This window comes from Taudactylus pleione, unplaced genomic scaffold (genome assembly GCF_031769625.1).
Source record: "Taudactylus pleione unplaced genomic scaffold, aTauple2 ptg000016l, whole genome shotgun sequence".
Classification (NCBI taxonomy): Eukaryota; Metazoa; Chordata; class Amphibia; order Anura; family Myobatrachidae; genus Taudactylus; species Taudactylus pleione.
This window is the reverse complement of record NW_028284418.1, coordinates 15,491,010-15,506,648: the sequence shown is the minus strand read 5'-3', so window position 1 is coordinate 15,506,648 and position 15,639 is coordinate 15,491,010. Positions and strand designations below refer to the sequence as shown.

Here is a 15,639-nt window from a genome sequence, read left to right as displayed (position 1 = left end):
AACTTTCTTTTAACCTTTGCTGACATCTTTTCAATTAATACTTTAAAACAAAAAACCCTTTAATTTTGATGTTCTAGATCTGTGAGCTATCCTAATGATATGCACATGTGGTAGCATGGCCAAGTGGTCTAAGGCGCTGGATTAAGGCTCCAGTCTCTTCGGAGGCGTGGGTTCAAATCCCTCTGCTGCCATATTTATTATACAAAGAGTAGGCCAGTTATTGATGTCAAACTGATTCTTTTTTTCCATTAGAAAGGATATTACCCAGCTGAAATTTGTTGGTGTAAGATTCCTCTAGCTACTCAACTGTTCATCATTGTTACAAGAGACTTCCCAAATGTTTTAAAAATGTTATCTGCTAACAGTCAAGATGAGCCAAAATTAAGTTGGCATGAAGTAATTAGAAGTAATATCATAACTAATATTTAATTACTGAGTTGTCTTATCATACAATTAGAGATGGAAATGTTGGCAACGTGACTCATTGGTATAAATTGATGGATTTATATTCCGATTTCTCTAACTTTCCTATCACTCTGGATTTTAATCTCACAGCTGTCTATTTTAGGCATTTGAATAATACTTCAAAGTTGTTTGGATTCATCAGTTGCGCTAAATGAAGGAAATTTGAAGTCAAATATAATCATTACTTGTTAAATGTACCTGGCTTCTTTTGCATTTTATCTCAGCTTTTCCTGACTTTGGGTAAAGTTTTGAATGACATTCCAGATATGAGAGCTAAAATATTTTAAAGTGTACAGCAGGTTGTAGGATGACAGAGCTATTCAAGCCACTGGAATCAAATCCCACTGCTGCCATATTTATTCTCCAAGGAGAAGATCCAGTGATATATACCAAAGTGGTTTCCTAAACTAGATAAGGTATAAAAGAAGCTAAATTTGGTTGGTGGAAGCACACCTTAAGCTGTCACATGCAGTAGTTTAAAACAATTTATCATCAACTGATGATTGATCAGATATTAACCAACTGAAAAGGAGAAGATCCAGTGACTTATATCAAAGTGGTTTCCTAAAGTATATAAGGTATGAAAGAAGCTACATTTGGTTGGTGGAAGCACACCTTAAGCTGTCACATGCAGTAGTTCAAAACAATTTATCATCAATTCATGATTGATCAGATATTAACCAACTGAAAAAGGATGGTGATAGTATCCTGCATTAGTCACCGAGTTCTAAACAGTTCATCATAGTTGCAACAGTCTTCTCAAACCTTTAAAATAATGATATCTGCTAACAGTAAAGATATTCAAATTTTACTTTTGCATGAACTAATTATGTGCCCTATCAGAACTAATATTTTACTACTTCATGCATCTCAATTTCTTTTTATTATTTCAATGAAAATAAACAAAATGCAATTCAATAAAAAATATGAATTTCTCATCGATTTTATGTTTAATAATGAACTTTCTTTTAACCTTTGCTGACATCTTTTCAATTAATACTTTAAAACAAAAAACCCTTTAATTTTGATGTTCTAGATCTGTGAGCTATCCTAATGATATGCACATGTGGTAGCATGGCCAAGTGGTCTAAGGCGCTGGATTAAGGCTCCAGTCTCTTCGGAGGCGTGGGTTCAAATCCCTCTGCTGCCATATTTATTATACAAAGAGTAGGCCAGTTATTGATGTCAAACTGATTCTTTTTTTCCATTAGAAAGGATATTACCCAGCTGAAATTTGTTGGTGTAAGATTCCTCTAGCTACTCAACTGTTCATCATTGTTACAAGAGACTTCCCAAATGTTTTAAAAATGTTATCTGCTAACAGTCAAGATGAGCCAAAATTAAGTTGGCATGAAGTAATTAGAAGTAATATCATAACTAATATTTAATTACTGAGTTGTCTTATCATACAATTAGAGATGGAAATGTTGGCAACGTGACTCATTGGTATAAATTGATGGATTTATATTCCGATTTCTCTAACTTTCCTATCACTCTGGATTTTAATCTCACAGCTGTCTATTTTAGGCATTTGAATAATACTTCAAAGTTGTTTGGATTCATCAGTTGCGCTAAATGAAGGAAATTTGAAGTCAAATATAATCATTACTTGTTAAATGTACCTGGCTTCTTTTGCATTTTATCTCAGCTTTTCCTGACTTTGGGTAAAGTTTTGAATGACATTCCAGATATGAGAGCTAAAATATTTTAAAGTGTACAGCAGGTTGTAGGATGACAGAGCTATTCAAGCCACTGGAATCAAATCCCACTGCTGCCATATTTATTCTCCAAGGAGAAGATCCAGTGATATATACCAAAGTGGTTTCCTAAACTAGATAAGGTATAAAAGAAGCTAAATTTGGTTGGTGGAAGCACACCTTAAGCTGTCACATGCAGTAGTTTAAAACAATTTATCATCAACTGATGATTGATCAGATATTAACCAACTGAAAAGGAGAAGATCCAGTGACTTATATCAAAGTGGTTTCCTAAAGTATATAAGGTATGAAAGAAGCTACATTTGGTTGGTGGAAGCACACCTTAAGCTGTCACATGCAGTAGTTCAAAACAATTTATCATCAATTCATGATTGATCAGATATTAACCAACTGAAAAAGGATGGTGATAGTATCCTGCATTAGTCACCGAGTTCTAAACAGTTCATCATAGTTGCAACAGTCTTCTCAAACCTTTAAAATAATGATATCTGCTAACAGTAAAGATATTCAAATTTTACTTTTGCATGAACTAATTATGTGCCCTATCAGAACTAATATTTTACTACTTCATGCATCTCAATTTCTTTTTATTATTTCAATGAAAATAAACAAAATGCAATTCAATAAAAAATATGAATTTCTCATCGATTTTATGTTTAATAATGAACTTTCTTTTAACCTTTGCTGACATCTTTTCAATTAATACTTTAAAACAAAAAACCCTTTAATTTTGATGTTCTAGATCTGTGAGCTATCCTAATAATATGCACATGTGGTAGCATGGCCAAGTGGTCTAAGGCGCTGGATTAAGGCTCCAGGCTCTTCGGAGGTGTGGGTTCAAATCCCACTGCTGCCATATTTATTATACACGCCTCCAGTCTCTTCGGAGGCGTGGGTTCAAATCCCTCTGCTGCCATATTTATTATACAAAAAGTAGGCCAGTTATTGATGTCAAACTGATTCTTTTTTTCCATTAGAAAGGATATTACCCAGCTGAAATTTATTGGTGGAAGATTCCTCTAGCTACTCAACAGTTCATCATTGTTACAAGAGACTTCCCAAATGTTTTAAAAATGTTATCTGCTAACAGTCAAGATGAGCCAAAATTAAGTTGGCATGAAGTAATTAAAAGTAATATCATAACTAATATTTAATTACTGAGTGGTCTTATCATACAATTAGAGATGGAAATGTTGGCAATTTGACTCATTGGTATAAATTGATGGATTTATATTCCGATTTCTCTAACTTTCCTATCACTTTGGATTTTAATCTCACAGCTGTCTATTTTAGGCATTTGAATAATACTTCAAAGTTGTTTGGATACATCAGTTGCGCTAAATGAAGGAAATTTGAAGTCAAATATAATCATTACTTGTTAAATGTACCTGGCTTCTTTTGCATTTTATCTCAGCTTTTCCTGACTTTGGGTAAAGTTTGAATGACATTCCAGATATGAGAGCTAAAATATTTTAAAGTGTACAGCAGGTTGTAGGATGACAGAGCTATTCAAGCCACTGGAATCAATTCCCACTGCTGCCATATTTATTCTCCAAGGAGAAGATCCAGTGATATATACCAAAGTGGTTTCCTAAAGTAGATAAGTTATAAAAGAAGCAAAATTTGGTTGGTGGAAGCACACCTTAAGCTGTCACATGCAGTAGTTTAAAACAATTTATCATCAACTGATGATTGATCAGATATTAACCAACTGAAAAGGAGAAGATCCAGTGACTTATATCAAAGTGGTTTCCTAAAGTATATAAGCTATGAAAGAAGCTACATTTGGTTGGTGGAAGCACACCTTAAGCTGTCACATGCAGTAGTTCAAAACAATTTATCATCAATTCATGATTGATCAGATATTAACCAACTGAAAAAGGATGGTGATAGTATCCTGCATTAGTCACCGAGTTCTAAACAGTTCATCATAGTTGCAACAGTCTTCTCAAACCTTTAAAATAATGATATCTGCTAACAGTAAAGATATTCAAATTTTACTTTTGCATGAACTAATTATGTGCCCTATCAGAACTAATATTTTACTACTTCATGCATCTCAATTTCTTTTTATTATTTCAATGAAAATAAACAAAATGCAATTCAATAAAAAATATGAATTTCTCATCGATTTTATGTTTAATAATAAACTTTCTTTTAACCATTGCTGACATCTTTTCAATTAATACTTTAAAACAAAAAACCCTTTAATTTTGATGTTCTAGATCTGTGAGCTATCCTAATGATATGCACATGTGGTAGCATGGCCGAGCGGTCTAAGGCGCTGGATTAAGGCTCCAGTCTCTTCGGAGGCGTGGGTTCAAATCCCTCTGCTGCCATATTTATTATACAAAGAGTAGGCCAGTTATTGATGTCAAACTGATTCTTTTTTTCCATTAGAAAGGATATTACCCAGCTGAAATTTGTTGGTGTAAGATTCCTCTAGCTACTCAACTGTTCATCATTGTTACAAGAGACTTCCCAAATGTTTTAAAAATGTTATCTGCTAACAGTCAAGATGAGCCAAAATTAAGTTGGCATGAAGTAATTAGAAGTAATATCATAACTAATATTTAATTACTGAGTTGTCTTATCATACAATTAGAGATGGAAATGTTGGCAACGTGACTCATTGGTATAAATTGATGGATTTATATTCCGATTTCTCTAACTTTCCTATCACTCTGGATTTTAATCTCACAGCTGTCTATTTTAGGCATTTGAATAATACTTCAAAGTTGTTTGGATTCATCAGTTGCGCTAAATGAAGGAAATTTGAAGTCAAATATAATCATTACTTGTTAAATGTACCTGGCTTCTTTTGCATTTTATCTCAGCTTTTCCTGACTTTGGGTAAAGTTTTGAATGACATTCCAGATATGAGAGCTAAAATATTTTAAAGTGTACAGCAGGTTGTAGGATGACAGAGCTATTCAAGCCACTGGAATCAAATCCCACTGCTGCCATATTTATTCTCCAAGGAGAAGATCCAGTGATATATACCAAAGTGGTTTCCTAAACTAGATAAGGTATAAAAGAAGCTAAATTTGGTTGGTGGAAGCACACCTTAAGCTGTCACATGCAGTAGTTTAAAACAATTTATCATCAACTGATGATTGATCAGATATTAACCAACTGAAAAGGAGAAGATCCAGTGACTTATATCAAAGTGGTTTCCTAAAGTATATAAGGTATGAAAGAAGCTACATTTGGTTGGTGGAAGCACACCTTAAGCTGTCACATGCAGTAGTTCAAAACAATTTATCATCAATTCATGATTGATCAGATATTAACCAACTGAAAAAGGATGGTGATAGTATCCTGCATTAGTCACCGAGTTCTAAACAGTTCATCATAGTTGCAACAGTCTTCTCAAACCTTTAAAATAATGATATCTGCTAACAGTAAAGATATTCAAATTTTACTTTTGCATGAACTAATTATGTGCCCTATCAGAACTAATATTTTACTACTTCATGCATCTCAATTTCTTTTTATTATTTCAATGAAAATAAACAAAATGCAATTCAATAAAAAATATGAATTTCTCATCGATTTTATGTTTAATAATGAACTTTCTTTTAACCTTTGCTGACATCTTTTCAATTAATACTTTAAAACAAAAAACCCTTTAATTTTGATGTTCTAGATCTGTGAGCTATCCTAATGATATGCACATGTGGTAGCATGGCCAAGTGGTCTAAGGCGCTGGATTAAGGCTCCAGTCTCTTCGGAGGCGTGGGTTCAAATCCCTCTGCTGCCATATTTATTATACAAAGAGTAGGCCAGTTATTGATGTCAAACTGATTCTTTTTTTCCATTAGAAAGGATATTACCCAGCTGAAATTTGTTGGTGTAAGATTCCTCTAGCTACTCAACTGTTCATCATTGTTACAAGAGACTTCCCAAATGTTTTAAAAATGTTATCTGCTAACAGTCAAGATGAGCCAAAATTAAGTTGGCATGAAGTAATTAGAAGTAATATCATAACTAATATTTAATTACTGAGTTGTCTTATCATACAATTAGAGATGGAAATGTTGGCAACGTGACTCATTGGTATAAATTGATGGATTTATATTCCGATTTCTCTAACTTTCCTATCACTCTGGATTTTAATCTCACAGCTGTCTATTTTAGGCATTTGAATAATACTTCAAAGTTGTTTGGATTCATCAGTTGCGCTAAATGAAGGAAATTTGAAGTCAAATATAATCATTACTTGTTAAATGTACCTGGCTTCTTTTGCATTTTATCTCAGCTTTTCCTGACTTTGGGTAAAGTTTTGAATGACATTCCAGATATGAGAGCTAAAATATTTTAAAGTGTACAGCAGGTTGTAGGATGACAGAGCTATTCAAGCCACTGGAATCAAATCCCACTGCTGCCATATTTATTCTCCAAGGAGAAGATCCAGTGATATATACCAAAGTGGTTTCCTAAACTAGATAAGGTATAAAAGAAGCTAAATTTGGTTGGTGGAAGCACACCTTAAGCTGTCACATGCAGTAGTTTAAAACAATTTATCATCAACTGATGATTGATCAGATATTAACCAACTGAAAAGGAGAAGATCCAGTGACTTATATCAAAGTGGTTTCCTAAAGTATATAAGGTATGAAAGAAGCTACATTTGGTTGGTGGAAGCACACCTTAAGCTGTCACATGCAGTAGTTCAAAACAATTTATCATCAATTCATGATTGATCAGATATTAACCAACTGAAAAAGGATGGTGATAGTATCCTGCATTAGTCACCGAGTTCTAAACAGTTCATCATAGTTGCAACAGTCTTCTCAAACCTTTAAAATAATGATATCTGCTAACAGTAAAGATATTCAAATTTTACTTTTGCATGAACTAATTATGTGCCCTATCAGAACTAATATTTTACTACTTCATGCATCTCAATTTCTTTTTATTATTTCAATGAAAATAAACAAAATGCAATTCAATAAAAAATATGAATTTCTCATCGATTTTATGTTTAATAATGAACTTTCTTTTAACCTTTGCTGACATCTTTTCAATTAATACTTTAAAACAAAAAACCCTTTAATTTTGATGTTCTAGATCTGTGAGCTATCCTAATAATATGCACATGTGGTAGCATGGCCAAGTGGTCTAAGGCGCTGGATTAAGGCTCCAGGCTCTTCGGAGGTGTGGGTTCAAATCCCACTGCTGCCATATTTATTATACACGCCTCCAGTCTCTTCGGAGGCGTGGGTTCAAATCCCTCTGCTGCCATATTTATTATACAAAAAGTAGGCCAGTTATTGATGTCAAACTGATTCTTTTTTTCCATTAGAAAGGATATTACCCAGCTGAAATTTATTGGTGGAAGATTCCTCTAGCTACTCAACAGTTCATCATTGTTACAAGAGACTTCCCAAATGTTTTAAAAATGTTATCTGCTAACAGTCAAGATGAGCCAAAATTAAGTTGGCATGAAGTAATTAAAAGTAATATCATAACTAATATTTAATTACTGAGTGGTCTTATCATACAATTAGAGATGGAAATGTTGGCAATTTGACTCATTGGTATAAATTGATGGATTTATATTCCGATTTCTCTAACTTTCCTATCACTTTGGATTTTAATCTCACAGCTGTCTATTTTAGGCATTTGAATAATACTTCAAAGTTGTTTGGATACATCAGTTGCGCTAAATGAAGGAAATTTGAAGTCAAATATAATCATTACTTGTTAAATGTACCTGGCTTCTTTTGCATTTTATCTCAGCTTTTCCTGACTTTGGGTAAAGTTTGAATGACATTCCAGATATGAGAGCTAAAATATTTTAAAGTGTACAGCAGGTTGTAGGATGACAGAGCTATTCAAGCCACTGGAATCAATTCCCACTGCTGCCATATTTATTCTCCAAGGAGAAGATCCAGTGATATATACCAAAGTGGTTTCCTAAAGTAGATAAGTTATAAAAGAAGCAAAATTTGGTTGGTGGAAGCACACCTTAAGCTGTCACATGCAGTAGTTTAAAACAATTTATCATCAACTGATGATTGATCAGATATTAACCAACTGAAAAGGAGAAGATCCAGTGACTTATATCAAAGTGGTTTCCTAAAGTATATAAGCTATGAAAGAAGCTACATTTGGTTGGTGGAAGCACACCTTAAGCTGTCACATGCAGTAGTTCAAAACAATTTATCATCAATTCATGATTGATCAGATATTAACCAACTGAAAAAGGATGGTGATAGTATCCTGCATTAGTCACCGAGTTCTAAACAGTTCATCATAGTTGCAACAGTCTTCTCAAACCTTTAAAATAATGATATCTGCTAACAGTAAAGATATTCAAATTTTACTTTTGCATGAACTAATTATGTGCCCTATCAGAACTAATATTTTACTACTTCATGCATCTCAATTTCTTTTTATTATTTCAATGAAAATAAACAAAATGCAATTCAATAAAAAATATGAATTTCTCATCGATTTTATGTTTAATAATAAACTTTCTTTTAACCATTGCTGACATCTTTTCAATTAATACTTTAAAACAAAAAACCCTTTAATTTTGATGTTCTAGATCTGTGAGCTATCCTAATGATATGCACATGTGGTAGCATGGCCGAGCGGTCTAAGGCGCTGGATTAAGGCTCCAGTCTCTTCGGAGGCGTGGGTTCAAATCCCTCTGCTGCCATATTTATTATAGAAAGAGTAGGCCAGTTAATGATGTCAAACTGATTCTTTTTTTCCATTAGAAAGGATATTACCCAGCTGAAATTTGTTGGTGTAAGATTCCTCTAGCTACTCAACTGTTCATCATTGTTACAAGAGACTTCCCAAATGTTTTAAAAATGTTATCTGCTAACAGTCAAGATGAGCCAAAATTAAGTTGGCATGAAGTAATTAGAAGTAATATCATAACTAATATTTAATTACTGAGTTGTCTTATCATACAATTAGAGATGGAAATGTTGGCAACGTGACTCATTGGTATAAATTGATGGATTTATATTCCGATTTCTCTAACTTTTCTATCACTCTGGATTTTAATCTCACAGCTGTCTATTTTAGGCATTTGAATAATACTTCAAAGTTGTTTGGATACATCAGTTGCGCTAAATGAAGGAAATTTGAAGTCAAATATAATCATTACTTGTTAAATGTACCTGGCTTCTTTTGCATTTTATCTCAGCTTTTCCTGACTTTGGGTAAAGTTTTGAATGACATTCCAGATATGAGAACTAAAATATTTTAAAGTGTACAGCAGGTTGTAGGATGACAGAGCTATTCAAGCCGTTGGAATCAAATCCCACTGCTGCCATATTTATTCTCCAAGGAGAAGATCCAGTGATATATATCAAAGTGGTTTCCTAAAGTAGATAAGGTATAAAAGAAGCTAAATTTGGTTGGTGGAAGCACACCTTAAGCTGTCACATGCAGTAGTTTAAAACAATTTATCATCAACTGATGATTGATCAGATATTAACCAACTGAAAAGGAGAAGATCCAGTGACTTATATCAAAGTGGTTTCCTAAAGTAGATAAGGTATAAAAGAAGCTACATTTGGTTGGTGGAAGCACACCTTAAGCTGTCACATGCAGTAGTTCAAAACAATTTATCATCAATTCATGATTGATCAGATATTAACCAACTGAAAAAGGATGGTGATAGTATCCTGCATTAGTCACAGAGTTCTAAACCGTTCATCATAGTTGCAACAGTCTTCTCAAACCTTTAAAATAATGATATCTGCTAACAGTAAAGATATTCAAATTTTAATTTTGCATGAATTAATTATGTGCCCTATCAGAACTAATATTTTACTACTTCATGCATCTCAAATTCTTTTGTTATTTCAATGAAAATAAACAAAATGCAATTCAATAAAAAATATGAATTTCTCATCGATTTTATGTTTAGTAATGAACTTTCATTTAACCTTTGCTGACATCTTTTCAATTACTACATTAAAACAAAAAACCCTTTAATTGTGATGTTCTAGATCTGTGAGCTATCCTAATGATAAGCACATGTGGTAGCATGGCCGAGCGGTCTAAGGCGCTGGATTAAGGCTCCAGTCTCTTTGGAGGCGTGGGTTCAAATCCCACTGCTGCCATATTTATTATACAAAGAGTAGACCAGTTATAGATGTCAAACTGATTCTTTTTTTCCATTAGATAGGATATTACCCAGCTGAAATTTGTTGGTGAAAGATTCCTCTAGCTACTCAACAGTTCATCATTGTTACAAGAGACTCCCCAAACATTTTAAAAATGTTATCTGCTAACAGTCAAGATGAGCCAAAATTAAGTTGGCATGAAGTAATTAGAAGTAATATCATAACTAATATTTAATTACTGAGTTGTCTTATCATACAATTAGAGATGGAAATGTTGGCAACGTGACTCATTGGTATAAATTGATGGATTTATATTCCGATTTCTCTAACTTTTCTATCACTCTGGATTTTAATCTCACAGCTGTCTATTTTAGGCATTTGAATAATACTTCAAAGTTGTTTGGATACATCAGTTGCGCTAAATGAAGGAAATTTGAAATCAAATATAATCATTACTTGTTAAATGTACCTGGCTTCTTTTGCATTTTATCTCAGCTTTTCCTGACTTTGGGTAAAGTTTTGAATGACATTCCAGATATGAGAGCTAAAATATTTTAAAGTGTACAGCAGGTTGTAGGATGACAGAGCTATTCAAGCCGTTGGAATCAAATCCCACTGCTGCCATATTTATTCTCCATGGAGAAGATCCAGTGATATATATCAAAGTGGTTTCCTAAAGTAGATAAGGTATAAAAGAAGCTAAATTTGGTTGGTGGAAGCACACCTTAAGCTGTCACATGCAGTAGTTTAAAACAATTTATCATCAACTGATGATTGATCAGATATTAACCAACAGAAAAGGAGAAGATCCAGTGACTTATATCAAAGTGGTTTCCTAAAGTAGATAAGATATAAAAGAAGCTACATTTGGTTGGTGGAAGCACACCTTAAGCTGTCACATGCAGTAGTTCAAAACAATTTATCATCAATTCATGATTGATCAGATATTAACCAACTGAAAAAGGATGGTGATAGTATCCTGCATTAGTCACAGAGTTCTAAACCGTTCATCATAGTTGCAACAGTCTTCTCAAACCTTTAAAATAATGATATCTGCTAACAGTAAAGATATTCAAATTTAAATTTTGCATGAAGTAATTATGTGCCCTATCAGAACTAATATTTTACTACTTCATGCATCTCAATTTCTTTTGTTATTTCAATGAAAATAAACAAAATGCAATTCAATAAAAAATATGAATTTCTCATCGATTTTATGTTTAATAATGAACTTTCTTTAAACCTTTGCTGACATCTTTTCAATTAATACTTTAAAACAAAAAACCCTTTAATTTTGATGTTCTAGATCTGTGAGCTATCCTAATGATATGCACATGTGGTAGCATGGCCGAGCGGTCTAAGGCGCTGGATTAAGGCTCCAGTCTCTTTGGAGGCGTGGGTTCAAATCCCACTGCTGCCATATTTATTATACAAAGAGTAGGCCAGTTATTGATGTCAAAGTGATTCTTTTTTTCCATTAGATAGGATATTACCCAGCTGAAATTTGTTGGTGAAAGATTCCTCTAGCTACTCAACAGTTCATCATTGTTACAAGAGACTTCCCAAATGTTTTAAAAATGTTATCTGCTAACAGTCAAGATGAGCCAAAATTAAGTTTGTATGAAGTAATTAGAAGTAATATCATAACTAATATTTAATTACTGAGTGGTCTTATCATACAATTAGAGATGGAAATGTTGGCAACGTTACTCATTGGTATAAATTGATGGATTTATTTTCCGATTTCTCTAACTTTCCTATCACTTTGGATTTTAATCTCACAGCTGTCTATTTTAGGCATTTGAATAATACTTCAAAGTTGTTTGGATACATCAGTTGCGCTAAATGAAGGAAATTTGAAGTCAAATATAATCATTACTTGTTAAATGTACCTGTCTTCTTTTGCATTTTATTTCAGCTTTTCCTGACTTTGGGTAAAGTTTGAATGACATTCCAGATATGAGAGCTAAAATATTTTAAAGTGTACAGCAGGTTGTAGGATGACAGAGCTATTCAAGCCACTGGAATCAAATCCCACTGCTGCCATATTTATTCTCCAAGGAGAAGATCCAGTGATATATACCAAAGTGGTTTCCTAAAGTAGATAAGTTATAAAAGAAGCTAAATTTGGTTGGTGGAAGCACACCTTAAGCTGTCACATGCAGTAGTTTAAAACAATTTATCATCAACTGATGATTGATCAGATATTAACCAACTGAAAAGGAGAAGATCCAGTGACTTATATCAAAGTGGTTTTCTAAAGTATATAAGGTATGAAAGAAGCTACATTTGGTTGGTGGAATCACACCTTAAGCTGTCACATGCAGTAGTTCAAAACAATTTATCATCAATTCATGATTGATCAGATATTAACCAACTGAAAAAGGATGGTGATAGTATCCTGCATTAGTCACCGAGTTCTAAACAGTTCATCATAGTTGCAACAGTCTTCTCAAACCTTTAAAATAATGATATCTGCTAACAGTAAAGATATTCAAATTTTAATTTTGCAGGAAGTAATTATGTGCCCTATCAGAACTAATATTTTACTACTTCATGCATCTCAATTTCTTTTGTTATTTCAATGAAAATAAACAAAATGCAATTCAATAAAAAATATGAATTTCTCATCGATTTTATGTTTAATAATGAACTTTCTTTAAACCTTTGCTGACATCTTTTCAATTAATACTTTAAAACAAAAAACCCTTTAATTTTGATGTTCTAGATCTGTGAGCTATCCTAATGATATGCACATGTGGTAGCATGGCCGAGCGGTCTAAGGCGCTGGATTAAGGCTCCAGTCTCTTTGGAGGCGTGGGTTCAAATCCCACTGCTGCCATATTTATTATACAAAGAGTAGACCAGTTATAGATGTCAAACTGATTCTTTTTTTCCATTAGATAGGATATTACCCAGCTGAAATTTGTTGGTGAAAGATTCCTCTAGCTACTCAACAGTTCATCATTGTTACAAGAGACTTCCCAAACATTTTAAAAATGTTATCTGCTAACAGTCAAGATGAGCCAAAATTAAGTTGGCATGAAGTAATTAGAAGTAATATCATAACTAATATTTAATTACTGAGTTGTCTTATCATACAATTAGAGATGGAAATGTTGGCAACGTGACTCATTGGTATAAATTGATGGATTTATATTCCGATTTCTCTAACTTTTCTATCACTCTGGATTTTAATCTCACAGCTGTCTATTTTAGGCATTTGAATAATACTTCAAAGTTGTTTGGATACATCAGTTGCGCTAAATGAAGGAAATTTGAAATCAAATATAATCATTACTTGTTAAATGTACCTGGCTTCTTTTGCATTTTATCTCAGCTTTTCCTGACTTTGGGTAAAGTTTTGAATGACATTCCAGATATGAGAGCTAAAATATTTTAAAGTGTACAGCAGGTTGTAGGATGACAGAGCTATTCAAGCCGTTGGAATCAAATCCCACTGCTGCCATATTTATTCTCCATGGAGAAGATCCAGTGATATATATCAAAGTGGTTTCCTAAAGTAGATAAGGTATAAAAGAAGCTAAATTTGGTTGGTGGAAGCACACCTTAAGCTGTCACATGCAGTAGTTTAAAACAATTTATCATCAACTGATGATTGATCAGATATTAACCAACAGAAAAGGAGAAGATCCAGTGACTTATATCAAAGTGGTTTCCTAAAGTAGATAAGATATAAAAGAAGCTACATTTGGTTGGTGGAAGCACACCTTAAGCTGTCACATGCAGTAGTTCAAAACAATTTATCATCAATTCATGATTGATCAGATATTAACCAACTGAAAAAGGATGGTGATAGTATCCTGCATTAGTCACAGAGTTCTAAACCGTTCATCATAGTTGCAACAGTCTTCTCAAACCTTTAAAATAATGATATCTGCTAACAGTAAAGATATTCAAATTTAAATTTTGCATGAAGTAATTATGTGCCCTATCAGAACTAATATTTTACTACTTCATGCATCTCAATTTCTTTTGTTATTTCAATGAAAATAAACAAAATGCAATTCAATAAAAAATATGAATTTCTCATCGATTTTATGTTTAATAATGAACTTTCTTTAAACCTTTGCTGACATCTTTTCAATTAATACTTTAAAACAAAAAACCCTTTAATTTTGATGTTCTAGATCTGTGAGCTATCCTAATGATATGCACATGTGGTAGCATGGCCGAGCGGTCTAAGGCGCTGGATTAAGGCTCCAGTCTCTTTGGAGGCGTGGGTTCAAATCCCACTGCTGCCATATTTATTATACAAAGAGTAGGCCAGTTATTGATGTCAAAGTGATTCTTTTTTTCCATTAGATAGGATATTACCCAGCTGAAATTTGTTGGTGAAAGATTCCTCTAGCTACTCAACAGTTCATCATTGTTACAAGAGACTTCCCAAATGTTTTAAAAATGTTATCTGCTAACAGTCAAGATGAGCCAAAATTAAGTTTGTATGAAGTAATTAGAAGTAATATCATAACTAATATTTAATTACTGAGTGGTCTTATCATACAATTAGAGATGGAAATGTTGGCAACGTTACTCATTGGTATAAATTGATGGATTTATTTTCCGATTTCTCTAACTTTCCTATCACTTTGGATTTTAATCTCACAGCTGTCTATTTTAGGCATTTGAATAATACTTCAAAGTTGTTTGGATACATCAGTTGCGCTAAATGAAGGAAATTTGAAGTCAAATATAATCATTACTTGTTAAATGTACCTGTCTTCTTTTGCATTTTATTTCAGCTTTTCCTGACTTTGGGTAAAGTTTGAATGACATTCCAGATATGAGAGCTAAAATATTTTAAAGTGTACAGCAGGTTGTAGGATGACAGAGCTATTCAAGCCACTGGAATCAAATCCCACTGCTGCCATATTTATTCTCCAAGGAGAAGATCCAGTGATATATACCAAAGTGGTTTCCTAAAGTAGATAAGTTATAAAAGAAGCTAAATTTGGTTGGTGGAAGCACACCTTAAGCTGTCACATGCAGTAGTTTAAAACAATTTATCATCAACTGATGATTGATCAGATATTAACCAACTGAAAAGGAGAAGATCCAGTGACTTATATCAAAGTGGTTTTCTAAAGTATATAAGGTATGAAAGAAGCTACATTTGGTTGGTGGAAGCACACCTTAAGCTGTCACATGCAGTAGTTCAAAACAATTTATCATCAATTCATGATTGATCAGATATTAACCAACTGAAAAAGGATGGTGATAGTATCCTGCATTAGTCACCGAGTTCTAAACAGTTCATCATAGTTGCAACAGTCTTCTCAAACCTTTAAAATAATGATATCTGCTAACAGTAAAGATATTCAAATTTTAATTTTGCAGGA

General features: G+C 33.1%; 11 non-coding genes across 11 annotated transcripts; all 11 read left to right on the top strand.

Annotated features, from left to right (window-relative positions):
- The first annotated feature begins 109 nt into the window (after nt 1-109).
- On the top strand, nt 110-191 carry TRNAL-AAG (transfer RNA leucine (anticodon AAG)). The gene has a single exon. It is a non-coding gene; the product is annotated as a tRNA-Leu (tRNA).
- A 1,342-nt stretch (nt 192-1,533) lies between these two features.
- Nucleotides 1,534-1,615, top strand: TRNAL-AAG (transfer RNA leucine (anticodon AAG)). The gene has a single exon. It is a non-coding gene; the product is annotated as a tRNA-Leu (tRNA).
- A 1,342-nt stretch (nt 1,616-2,957) lies between these two features.
- TRNAL-AAG (transfer RNA leucine (anticodon AAG)) lies at nt 2,958-3,039 on the top strand. The gene has a single exon. It is a non-coding gene; the product is annotated as a tRNA-Leu (tRNA).
- Nucleotides 3,040-4,440: 1,401 nt separating this feature from the next.
- TRNAL-AAG (transfer RNA leucine (anticodon AAG)) lies at nt 4,441-4,522 on the top strand. The gene has a single exon. It is a non-coding gene; the product is annotated as a tRNA-Leu (tRNA).
- A 1,342-nt stretch (nt 4,523-5,864) lies between these two features.
- On the top strand, nt 5,865-5,946 carry TRNAL-AAG (transfer RNA leucine (anticodon AAG)). Its single transcript has one exon. It is a non-coding gene; the product is annotated as a tRNA-Leu (tRNA).
- A 1,342-nt stretch (nt 5,947-7,288) lies between these two features.
- On the top strand, nt 7,289-7,370 carry TRNAL-AAG (transfer RNA leucine (anticodon AAG)). The gene has a single exon. It is a non-coding gene; the product is annotated as a tRNA-Leu (tRNA).
- A 1,401-nt stretch (nt 7,371-8,771) lies between these two features.
- On the top strand, nt 8,772-8,853 carry TRNAL-AAG (transfer RNA leucine (anticodon AAG)). Its single transcript has one exon. It is a non-coding gene; the product is annotated as a tRNA-Leu (tRNA).
- A 1,341-nt stretch (nt 8,854-10,194) lies between these two features.
- On the top strand, nt 10,195-10,276 carry TRNAL-AAG (transfer RNA leucine (anticodon AAG)). Its single transcript has one exon. It is a non-coding gene; the product is annotated as a tRNA-Leu (tRNA).
- A 1,341-nt stretch (nt 10,277-11,617) lies between these two features.
- Nucleotides 11,618-11,699, top strand: TRNAL-AAG (transfer RNA leucine (anticodon AAG)). Its single transcript has one exon. It is a non-coding gene; the product is annotated as a tRNA-Leu (tRNA).
- Nucleotides 11,700-13,039: 1,340 nt separating this feature from the next.
- TRNAL-AAG (transfer RNA leucine (anticodon AAG)) lies at nt 13,040-13,121 on the top strand. The gene has a single exon. It is a non-coding gene; the product is annotated as a tRNA-Leu (tRNA).
- Nucleotides 13,122-14,462: 1,341 nt separating this feature from the next.
- Nucleotides 14,463-14,544, top strand: TRNAL-AAG (transfer RNA leucine (anticodon AAG)). Its single transcript has one exon. It is a non-coding gene; the product is annotated as a tRNA-Leu (tRNA).
- The last annotated feature ends 1,095 nt before the right edge of the window (nt 14,545-15,639 follow it).